Below are 12,566 nucleotides of genomic sequence, written 5' to 3' on the forward strand. Positions count from 1 at the left end.
GGGGCCCGCGCCGGGTCGGGGACAGCGCAGGTTGGAGGAGGGCTGCGGGACGCCCCCGGCGCCCGGCTCCGGGCCCTGGAGGGGGGAGCGGCACGGAGGGGCGGGGCGGGGTGTGTGTAAATGTTGCGCACTCGCTTTTCCCCCACCCCCGCCTTCTTCCAGGGTGCTGGCGTGGGTTCCTCGCCGTCCGGCGGCGACTGTAAATAGAGCCTGGATGTTGTTTACATGAAGGATCCGGCGGGAGGAGTCTGCGAGGAGGAGGCGGAGGAGGCGGAGGAGGAGGAGGGAGGGAGGAGAGAGGAAGACCGGAGTCCCCGCGGCGGCGGCGGTCCGGGGTGAGGGCGAGCCCGGCGCGGCGAGTGTGACTAGGGGACCAAGCGCTACCATGAGGCCGGGACGCTGGACCCTGGGGTAGGCGGGGAGAATGAGAGCGGGTGTGTGGGGCGGGAGTGTCTGTCAGAGTGGCATTTTTAGCTTGTGCCCTGCCACGCAGATTCTCTTGAGCCAGAAGGAAGGGAGTGTGGAGGGAGAGCGGGGAAGCCTCGTTTTCTCCGCACGTTCGGGACCGCCTCCCCCCTTCTTTCTCCCATTCCTAGTCTTTTCCCGCTTCTCTCTGGGCTCACCTGTTTATTTCCATCAATCAGGGCTCCAGTTTTTTATGTTAGTGTGAGAGACTGTTTCTTTTATTAGAAACATTATTGGGGAGGGGGGTGTGTGGCTGTAATTTATGCTGGTCCAGGTCGGTTTTCAAGAAGGGGGAGGAGACTTGGAGGATACCCCAGCTCCTGGCCGTAGCTGACCCCACTGCCTTCCCTGCGGAATCCTTTCCCTCACTCCGCAGCCCGCACGCCAGCTGCCACCTTACTGGAGAATAACCACACCTATGCTTCTATCCGCTTTGGAGACGAGGTGAGCTGAGAAACCAGGGAATCCCCAGTAGCTCCAGGTCTCTTAGCTAGAACCCCAACACCCGAGAATTGGCAGAAAGCGCTCCCTTCACCTGCTGATTGCGTTCAGCACATCTGTCTTCAACCTCCTGGCAAGTTGTGGTCCACAGTTGTGTCGGGATTTTTCTCTTCCTTCACCCCTGTACCCTACCACTGGCAACCAACGGCTGGGCTTAGGTTGTGAAAAGGAGAGGTGGCCCCCTTCGGCCCAGTGTGCTGTGTTTTATTCCCCAGTGGGTCTTCCAATCGAAATCTGCTCACATCTTGCAGTCCCCTCTACCCTTCTCCTAAACTTAGCTCAGAAGCAGGCCTAAGCAGCCTGTCTTCTGGCTTTTTTTTCCCCTGGGCGGCACCCTGGCCCCTTTTGGTTTTCCAGAGCCAAACACGCCTCCCAAGCAGACGGCACACCCAGCCCCAAGTCTAACCATTCCAAAGGGAGGAGGAAACAAGGGAAGAGAAGGGACTCAAGGGTTTCTGTCTGGAATATCATAACAGTATTTCCCTCTTCAAGCCTCCTAGATATATAATCCCTGTGTTATTCTTACCAGCGTGTTATTCTGTTATAACTGTGTTATTCTACTACCCCTTTTGCCCCTGGCCCTTCATAGATTATTGGGGGAAGAAGATGGGTAGAGAAAGAGATGGTCACCCTTATTCTCTAGAAGGAGACATTTTTCTCCTTTCATTTGTGACATATTCAGCATGTAAAATAAGTAAATGTTTGCACGCTTATTTGAACTTGTTTTCTTCTTGGCTAATGAATAGCTGGAACTCCACAGGGAAGGAGGGGAGAAAGATGCCCCAGAGTGTCCCCTGCATTGCCAGGGAAGACCCTTCTGTAACAGCTAACAGTCTCCCTTCCATGACATCACCACCTAAGCCCTTCCAACTTTAGCTTCAGAACAGGAAGAAGGCCCAAAATAGAACTACCTTAGGAATCCAGCTCCTTTAAAAGATCAACTTTTAAATCAGCTGCAGGAGGAACATAGTGAACTTTGACAGGGGGAGTGAGAAGGTAGAGAAAGCTGTGATGTTTGTAATTGGTTCCTTTGGGGAAGAGAGGGAAGATACTTTCCAGGTATTTCAGAAAAGCTTTTCTCAAGATAGATTCAGGTACCCAGAACAATGAATGATTAATAGTTTGGTTTGAGATTTATTTATTGAATTATTCATGTGTTTCAGTATGTCAACAAGAACAAGCACTTTTCAGAATTAGTTAAAGAGGGGCTCCTGGAATGTGCTCTACTGTGTGTATAGATACAAAGGTGGTTGGGGAAGTTAGGAGGGGGCACTTGAAGAAGGCAGAGACTCTGAGGATCAGTGACAGCTGCTCTATGTAAGTTGAGAGGCTCATTATAAACAATGACCGCAAAGTAACTTTTGCAGGGTGACAAACATCCCAGACAAAGGAGTAACAGTGTCGGGATTTTCTACCTTTGCCTTGTAGAGTCTTTGAATCTCAGTGTCTCTTTTTATGTCCTTAAATCAAAATGAGCCTTTCTCTCTTTACTAAGCAGCCCTTCCCAAAATTGTCTGGGGAGGACTGCCTAGTAAATGATCAGTCACTGAAGTACTGACGACTTAAAGGATTGGAAGTGGGGCAGAAAGCACTTGACATAAGTTGAGTGCCTGGTAGATACTGTAGAAGGACTTGCTGGTTGATGAGCAACATCTTTTGTTTTGATTGAGGTTTAAAAGAATCAAGGTACTAGAGACAGGATTGCCTTTACCTGCATTAATAGGGTAGCTGCTAGCCACATGTGCATCTAGTCAGCCTCCTGAAATGGCTGAGAAGATGAGCTGAGTTCTTAGTTTTATTTAATTTTCAAAATTCACACTATCAGTTATCGGAATACTTAAATATGTTTGGAGATATATTAGATATGTATATCCAATTAAACTAAATATTAAGAAATATAAACACAGATTAAGTACTTCTTGAAAATTTAGCATTGGAATTGGGAATTGGGCTGTAAAAATAAAATACACTCCAGATTTCAAAGACTCAGTAACAACAACAAAAAAAAAAGTAAAATAGCTCATTAATAATTTTTATATTGATTACATGTTTAGATAATGTTTTGCATATATAAAGTTAAATTTAAATAAAGTTAATTTCACCTACTGATTTTTTTTTTAGCCTTTTTAAAAGTGGCTTCCAGGAAACTTAAAATTACATATGTAGCTTATATTATGCTTTTTTAAAAATATATATTTTTATTCAACACATAGCACTTGGACATACAATGTGATATTTCAATATGTGTATACAGTGTGTTATGTTATACTTCTTTTGGACAACTCTGGTCTACAGTATTATTCCTTTTTGTCCATGGTTTAATTTCAAAAGAGGTGATTGTGTGAAATATTACTTCATATTTGTCAGCTACCTACTTTCTACTGCTATATTCCATGTAAAGATTTGGGATTTTCAAGAGAATTAAAGTATTACTGTATGAGACCTCCTGGTTACTGCTTGGTAGATTTCTTTTAGGAGCTGTATCCTACTAAGGGAGGGCAATAAAAAATTTGAAGGTTTTCTAGAACCTGCTAACCCCTTTGGAGGGGCTATCAGGGGTATCAGTAGGAAATTTTGAATACCCATATACCTGGCCATAGCTGCTTTTGTAAAAGGCTCCTGGGCATAACAAAATACATCAGAAAACAGTTGTGACACCTGTTGGGGTTTTAATGATGCTACTCATCCATTACCTTCATTTACTTTCTATTTAATTTTTTCCTTCAGTTACTTTCTGCCCCCCACATCAGGGCTCTACCAGTAGTAATTAGACTCACAGTGTAGCTGGCTACTTTCCTCCAAAAAACACATGAATGGCGATAGTACTGTCTTTGGGGTTTTGTTTTGTCTAATGAGATTCAGTAATGCACTGGAGGGGATTTAAAGGCCTTTTGCTACTATCCCCTCATTTTATAGATGACAAATGGTCAAGTACCTTGTAGGATCGTACAGACTGGAATTAAACATGCTTTTGTTGATAATCTGATTTAGAGGGTTCCTGAAAAAAAAATGAAGAGGCTAATCAATTAGTCAAATATTTGTTGAGCTTGTACTTTGTGCAAATGTCTGAGAGTGTTTGAAGGGACATGAAGAAAACAGGTTCTGACTTTAGGAAGAGGGCTGTTGACTTCAGGAAGCAAGACATAAACAGTGCCGAAGTGTACAGCACAGCACTTGGTATGCGCAGTGCCCTGTGGTGTGTTACAAGTATAAATGTGTTTATTTTACACATGGAGGAGTAGAAGCTGTGAGAATGGTGGATTCTGCAGAAAAGTGGAGTGTAATTGTGTTTCTGGAACGGCCTGCAGCTCTAGAATTGGAGGTCAGCGGCAAGTCTTTAGTATTGTCCCCTTTAGCTATCCATTAAGGGAATCTGAAAACCTAAGATCCAGCATTTTTAAATGGCAGTGCAATCGTAATGAGGACATCATAGTTTTTTAGGCACGATTAATGAGACTGTTTTGAGGTTAACTGGTGTATTTTTGACCAGTTATTCTAAAAGGGTACAATACAGAGGTGAACTCAGAATAAAACTGACTCGTGAGCAAACTGTAAAATCCAAAGTCTGGGAGGTGGGGAGAGTGCATACTAGAGCAACATCAGAAGGCTAAATAAACATGGAGTAGACAGACTAAAAAACACTTATGCTGAATTTCATGTATGAAGTTTCGGAAAAGGCCCATAAAATAGAATATATGAACTAGTTCATTTATTTGTAAATTTTTAGTCCCCTGGATCCCTCTGGACCAAAATCCCAGTCAGCATAAGAGAAGAAAGGTCATTTCTCTCTGTGTGTTACTGCAACAGTGTTTTTGTCCATATGGCTGCTAAGGTTTATAGCCTGAGACTGTTTAGAGGCCAACGTATGAAGCAGGTAAAACAGTGACACCATTCTGTAATCACTCCTAGTTAATGCTCCTCTTGAAGATTGGACGTGACTTTGCACAGGGCAGTGATCTTTGACTTTTCCTTGCTACTTAACCAATTTCATTCTCCTTAAACTAGAAAACAATCTGAGCCAGGCATGGTGGCCTGTAATCCCAGTGGCTAGGGAAGCTAAGGCAGGAGGATCGCAAGTCCAAAGCAAACCTCAGCAATTTAGCAAAGCTAAGCAACTTAGACCCTGTATCCAAAAAAAAAAAATCTGTAACCTCTTCGTTCTAGGTTTCCCACAAATTTTTGGCACAAATTTAAAATAAACTATTATATAGCAAAGTTTGCAGTAAAATGCAGGTATACATGCTGTATACTTCTGACAAAGCAGAGGTTGACCTTTGTTTTGTTTTTATTTTGTATAACCGGGAGATGGAATCCAGGATTCCATCTCTTAACTCCTGAGCCGTCTTCCCAGGCCTTTTATATTTTATTTTGAGACAGTGTCTCCTGAGTTGTTTAGTGCCTCACTAAATTTCTGAAGCTGGTCTCAGATGTGCAATCCTCCTGCCTCAGCCTTCTGAACTGCTGGGATTACAGGCGTGCACCACCTTACCTGACCGAGAAGTTAACATTTGAGCATCTTTTGCTTACAGTACATTTTTACAGCATCACAGTGTGGTCACATTTGTACATTTATGATTTGTCATTAAATTGGGTTATGGTTTTCAAATGGGGGGGAAAAATCTCCCTTTAGTTAAAAGAACAGTGGATTTAAATAGCTATAGTTTTAAAATACTTTGACATTCCAGCAACTTGTTTCACAGTATTTCTAATTATTGAATATATAATTGATGTTTAAAGGTTTAGAATCATATGTTCATTTTCAGTTTGTCTAAGAATGTCATGTGTGTTTTGAATATACATTTGTATTCCACCAAAGAAGCAAGTTCTTTGGTATTATCAATGGTACAGAAGTACTTGCTTTTCAAGCTAGTATTTGGGGCATGCATCATGAAGAAATGGCTCTATTTTATCATTTTTCTTAGAAGATCTGCATTTAAAATCAGTTTGTTCTTTGGAGGAAAGTATTTGGCATCACTGCTTTCTCCTCCCCTTACTTTACAGGGTGCTTTCTTACTATAGCCTGAGTACCTGTGGCAACTTGTTTTTAATGAAAAAAATTCTTATAAAAAAGTATATAGAAAAAGAAATGTTTCTGTTAGGTTTTGTTTTTCAAAAATGTACATTTACAAAGAGTAATGTCCCAAAAGAAACAAAACTACACTTTTGAAGCATTTATTATTATTTAAAAATATTTGGGAAATATATTTTTATTCCTCTGAAGCTGCTTTTGAATTAGTCTAAGGGAATGTAAATTTAAGTATTAACAGAATAATGACAGTTTGCTTCTTATCATTATCAATGCTTGGCCTTTTTTTTTTTTTTACCAATTTTTTTTTGGAGGGGCTATCAGTAGGAAAAAATGAGAGGAAAAAATAATTTAAAAAAGGAAATATCTTTTATTTTACCAAAAATGTTCAGTAGTTGTGTGATTTAGGGCAATGGCTTAATGGAGCGAATTTCAGCTTTTCAGCTTATTACACATTCAGTTCACCTTTTGTCTTTCGTATTTAGAAATCCACTTGCACTAATACTCAATCTCAGCAAAGCGCTGTCTCACAGCTAGTAAGTATCTCAAGGGTATTTGTTTCCATACTTCTCCAGCATCCAGTATTTCAGGGTAAGTGGGTACTGTGTCTTTTATAAAGCCGACAGAATTTATGGTCAGGAAACATTAGGTGATAATCTTTTTATCCTTCTTGATGAATCAAAAACTAAAATTTCATTCTAACAGTTGCAGTGTCTTGGTTCACCTAACAGATGTTTATAATTTGGGTGAAAATACGCAGCAATTTCCAGGAACCTTACTTAGGTTGTGAGATCTAGCCTGTCGTGGTGTTTTTTTAAATCTTCATTGCCCTCTCGTGTTTCAACTCTGCATTACATCAGTTGGCTGCGACCTAGATGATGACCTCCTTAACATTTAGATATTTTTGCACTTTAGAGAATATTGTTTTTAATTTGTGTGGAGGTGGATTATTTTATTCGATATCACTTTTGTGAAGATCAGGTCAATTTCATGGTACATACAGTTAATAGTTGAACTAGATTGACTGTACTCTTTTCTGACTTCTGCTGAACTGCAGAACTGATTCATCTATCTGACTTATTTGAAGTACAGTGCTAATATCTAATTTGCATATAATGAGTCTTTGAAATTGAGCAAGTGTCTAATTGAAAACATAATTATTTTTCAAATATCTGTCAAGTTCCACTCATACTGAAATAACTTGAGACCTTATGACTGACGTGGAAAAACCCTGGGTGAATCATGGTTTTAATAAGTTGATATTCTGACTCTTGGATTCCAATTTCAGAGTCTTTTTGTACCTTTTATCAAAAGTAAGAATCATCATTGAAATGATTTCAGGGTATAAGTCAAAGATACAGATAATTTCAAAGATAGTATGTTGATTTGGGAGGGGGGGTACCCGGGATTGAACTCAGGGGCACTTAACCACTGAGCTACATTCCCAGCACTATTTTGTAGCTTTTTTTTAGAGACAGGGTCTCACTGAGTTGCTTAGTGCCTCGCCATTACTGAGGCTGGCTTTGAACTTGTGATTCTCCTGCCTCAGCCTCCTGAATCATTGGGATTATAGGCATGTGCCACTGTGCCCGGCATGTATGTTGATTTTTCAAAAAGGCATTCCAGGGGCTGGTGTTGTAGCTCAGTGGTAAAGCATTTTTTATAAAAACTTTTTTTATAAAATTTTTTTTTAAAATAAGGGGAAAAAAGGCATTCCAAAGACTGTCCACTTATTCTTGTACCCCTATAACTGTATAATTGCATAAACTATAGTGAAAAACATCCCCAGGTGTGCTAAATACTATCTACCAATGTCATCAACTTGAGTATGTTCCTAGCTATGAAAGGAGGATCTTGCTTTTTTTTTTTTTTTTTGAGACAGGATCTCACTAGGTTGCTTATAGCCTTGCTGAGGCTGGCTTTGAGCCTGCAGTCCTCCTGCCTCAGCCTCCCAATCTGCTGGGATTAACAGGCATGCTTCACATGCCAGGCTTGAATTTCTTCTTAAATCATAAAACTGCACTAGTTCCTGCTTCATGACTTGAGTTAATGAGAACTAATACTCATCAGCAGAAAGTAGACATTTTCAGAAATCCTTATGTTTGGATAAATGGTATAAACTGAACATCCTGTTGGTTGAGTAGGAGAGCTAGGGTGGATGAGAGACAAAAGCAAAGAGTTCCATCTTTGACCATGGATTTGGGCCTACTATGGTTTGCCATAATTTTAGTCATTTTTGTATCTGTGAAAAGGGCGGTAATGATATCTTAGCTATTTCCATAATCCTTTTTGGATGAGTTAATGAATAATTCATTGTTAACCCTGTAGGGTTCTTGTGGAAGTCAAATGAGAAAACAGAAGTTTTATTGAGTGTTAGGAAGAGATAAAGCATTATTGCCATGTTTAGGAGCAAGAACCATGTTTCATTTATCTACCTAAACATCCTGAAGAGGTCTTGGAAAATAATAGTGCATCAGTAAATATTTATGGCATGACTGAAGTCAGGGAGCTGGAGTCTTGAGTACATGCATGGAGGAGACATCACTGGGAAGCTTACTGCTTACTTGATGTGTTATCATTGTGAAAGCCTAATCACATGGTTGTTCATCCTCATTAATATGTATAAATCACATGTTCACCTCTCATTCTAATGTAATTCAACTGGGCCTTTTAATATTTCAGCCTCACCACTGTTGGACTCCAACCCCCACCTCACGTCTTCAACCAGAAGGGGATCTTTTAATCCTTCACTTCGTGGGGAGTCTTTGAGGGAGTAATGCAGCTGCCCAGCAAGAACACTGCTGACCAGTACAGTGACTGACAGGCTGCCCTGGCTCAGTTATCACAGTGCTGATGCTGTCCATTCTAAAGGTACAGTACTGTGATAACTGAAGGATGGCAGCCATCTTGCCTTCCACCCGAGGAGCCTCCTCGTGCTCAGGAAGAAAGACAGATGGTGAAAGAAGAGTGGGATGCACCATTCCTTCATTTGTTTCTCCTAAGCCATAGAGAAGGTTACCCCATCTCTCTGCTTTGTTTCATAATGTGAAAGGAAAACCACGATGTGGTAGTTCGCATGGCAGCACAGATATTGTGGTGCTGAGCAAAACGTGTATAAGATTTTTGGAACCTTTGAATCTTTAGGAGATTTTGATATTAGGAAATACTAAATATGAATTATATTTTCTCGAGTGGTATTCAGAGAAATTTGTGCCATTTTATAATTGTGAAGGGTAACCTGATTAGGATAGGCTGACAATTGGCACTACACTATTAAATGTTCAAAATGAAATTTGTCCTAGGCAGAAGGAAAGCTCTACATGTCGAACCGTATTGATAATTACTGCATGAGTAAAATTCATTGTTGTGTTTAAGGAATGGATGGCAGGCTGTCATGTTCCTTTCAAGATGTTTAGAATCTCCTCTGATTGAGAAAACATTCATTGAATGACAATATTGCAATATTTTATCAAAAAATATTGCAATATTTTTAGATAAAAATAAAATATAAATTATTTTATTTCCATCAGGTGAACAAGGACTACTCTACTGCAATACCTGACACACATTGATTTCAGGGATATGAAACTATACATACCAAGTCAGTATATTTGTAGGAAGGCCTAGGAAATTTAGCAAACCAGGCATCTTTAACCTGCATCCTAGTCTAGAGAATACTTCTGGGGGTAGAGGGTGGGGTTGTTAGAAAATCTCCATTCTCACATTCCTTCTGCCAGTGATCCCTCTTTCTACAGACTCCTAAAAGCACTCTACATATGAAATACCAATGAATGCATATCAAAGTACATGACTTTATGTTGGATCACAGTCCACTGCATGTAATTTCATGTAACATATTTTAGGCTCAAGTCTGAGCAGGAACCTATTGCCTCTTCTAGGCTGGTGTCTATCTAGTAGGAGTCTTAGCACCCTGTAGATGGCTGGCTGATCTGTGAAAGAACCTAGAGCACTGAGCTTGAGTACTGAGGCAGGGCCTGCTGAGGACAGGCCCTATTTGAAACTACCTATACCTGGGACGCAAGAGCCAGGGAAGGCAAGAGCATACATGTGACTATAATATACAGTGGACCTTTACCCACTAGTTGAGACCACCTCTTCAGTGTCTCAGATACTGGCAGTTGTATTATCAAGTCCTCCACTGGAATGGTCTGAGGACGAAAGGGGATCTGTAGGGAGCAATCCCTGTTGTCCATTGTTCTAGTCTTCACCATCCTGGTCACTGTTCCTCTTTAGGTTCACAGTTCTCTAACCTCTCTCCTTTCCACTCAAATAGCAGCCTTTCCTGGTGGTGACCCCTTGAGCCATAACTGCTTGGCTCTGAACTGTTGTACAAACACTCTGAGCACATTGGAGCACTCAGTACCTTCACATAACCTCTCAAAACTTTTTTTTTTTTTGGTAGCATGGCTTTAACCAAGGGGTTCCTAACCACTGAGCCCATCTCCAGCCCTTTATATTTCAAGTTGGGGCCTTGCTAAGTTGCTGAAGCTGGACTTGAACTTGTGATCCTCATGCTTCTGCTTCTGAGTCACTAGGATTATAGGCATGCATCACCATGCCCACTTCAAAACTTCTTTAAGCCATAAACTCAGCTATGTTTTTATTAATAGAGGGGTGTAGCACCCACCTGTAATCCCAAGTACTTGGGAGGCTGAGACAGGAGAGGATCACAAGTTCTAGGCCAGCCTGGGTGACTTAGGGAAACCCTATCTTTAATTAAAAAAAAAAAAAAGTGGGGGATGTAGCTTGCCTAGTGTGCACAAGGCCTGGGTATTCAATTCCCATTACCCCCCTCAACACACACAGACACACACACACACACACACACACACACACACACGGTTCTGCCCAGTTGTGTATTACACTGCTGCTCCTAAAATTCCTTAAGAGTTTTCTCTCTCAAACAGAGAAGGAATTTATGACAGAAGTTCTGGAAGAACTCCTAGGAAGAGAATTCTGGGACTGGTGAATTCTCAAGTAATTTAAAACTCTCCTGATTTTTAGTGTTTTAGCAGGTGGAAAAAGTGCTTCAGGGACTAATGTGTTGTGCAGTTGTTGGCCTTAGTGGGAATTTCACCACCTTCCCTGGTCTTCCTGTTTTCTGTGACTAGTTTTATAAAAATTCGTCTGATTTTATACTTGCTTAACCTTGACCTCAGCATCCACACCCACATCTTTTGGAAGTTGCAGAGCTGAGTGTGGATGTAGTTTGGAATTGCTGCTATACTTCTACAAACGGAGCTGTGCCGGCTTCCATTTCTGGTCCACAAGCTTGCCTAGGCCTAGAGGTCTTCCACATCTCTAAGGCAGTTGGTAGGTGTTAAGATGTCAGGTTTTTATCATGCTGAGTGAGAAGTGCTGCAAGAGAAAGCAGATAGGGTTATTTCACTGCCTTTTTGGTTTCGTGTTTGATTGATGTATTGTGTTCTAGTCTAGGCACATTGAGATTGGGAAGAGTGGATGTTAACACCATGATACCCCCAAAAAGGGAAGAGGTACTATATAATGGGTATGTTTACACGCACATTCATAGCAGCATTATTCACAGTAGTCAAAAAATAGCAATCCAGGTGTCCCTTGATTGAATGGATAAATAAAATGTGGTGCACACATACATTGGAATATCATCCAGCCTTAAAAAGGAAGAAAGTTCTGATACACACAACAGCGTAGATGAACCACGAAGATATTAAGTAAAATGAGCCAGACAAAAGGACAAATACCATATGACTCTACTCAGAAGAGGTTCCTAGGATATTCATATTCATAGGGCCAGAAAATAGAATGACTGTTGCCAGGGACAGGAGGGAGAAGAGGACTGAGAGTTAGTGCTTAATGAATACAGAGATTTATTTGGGATGAATGTTGAAAAATTTCTGGAGATGGATGTTGATGGTTATATAACAATATGAATGTGCTTAATGCCTCAGAATCGTTCACGTAAAAAACAGATTTAATGTTATATATATTATTTAATATTATGTATTTTTACAATAAAAATTTAATAACACTTTTGGGTCCAACAAAATTTCGTTCATTTTTTTACTCTTAAGTGGTTTTTGTGTGACAGTAACTGCTCTTTCAAGTAAGCAATTAAAATGTAATTGCTATGTTCTTATGCATTTAAACTTCTCTAATCTGTAAGATCTTAGACATTTCCAGGGTTTCTGTCAATGTAGCTTTAAAATTTGGTGAAACATAAAACTAAATACAATAACCATGAAAGTACTAACTAAAAATAAGAACAAGACAAAGGTCTGGCTGAGAAGTAGCTTACCCGGTATTGATGGCCTTATGCCTTTTTTGGTGAAACTGGGCAACCTACCAGCCCACCTCTTTGGAGTTGTAGTAAAGATGTAGTTGTATACTTATTTATCTATATGCACAAAACAGCAACTAAATGTGACGTGATTTCTTAAAATATAAACATGCAATGTCTGAGACAAAACAGTACCTTTAGTAGTTTTAAGTAAAACAGTTTTAATTCTCTAAATTCTTATTTCATATGCCTGTTATAGCAGCATTTAAATATAGATTTCTCGTATGTGCATTT

The 12,566-nt window shown here is 40.4% G+C and overlaps 1 long non-coding RNA gene across 1 annotated transcript; it reads left to right on the forward strand.

Annotated features, from left to right (window-relative positions):
- The first annotated feature begins 419 nt into the window (after positions 1 to 419).
- LOC125620358 lies at positions 420 to 12,026 on the forward strand. The gene is made up of 2 exons (XR_007351962.1): positions 420 to 909; positions 8,675 to 12,026. It is a non-coding gene; the product is annotated as an uncharacterized LOC125620358 (long non-coding RNA).
- Positions 12,027 to 12,566: the final 540 nt, after the last annotated feature.

The sequence above is a fragment of the Marmota marmota genome, unplaced genomic scaffold, assembly GCF_001458135.2.
Source record: "Marmota marmota marmota unplaced genomic scaffold, marMar, whole genome shotgun sequence".
Taxonomy (NCBI): Eukaryota; Metazoa; Chordata; class Mammalia; order Rodentia; family Sciuridae; genus Marmota; species Marmota marmota.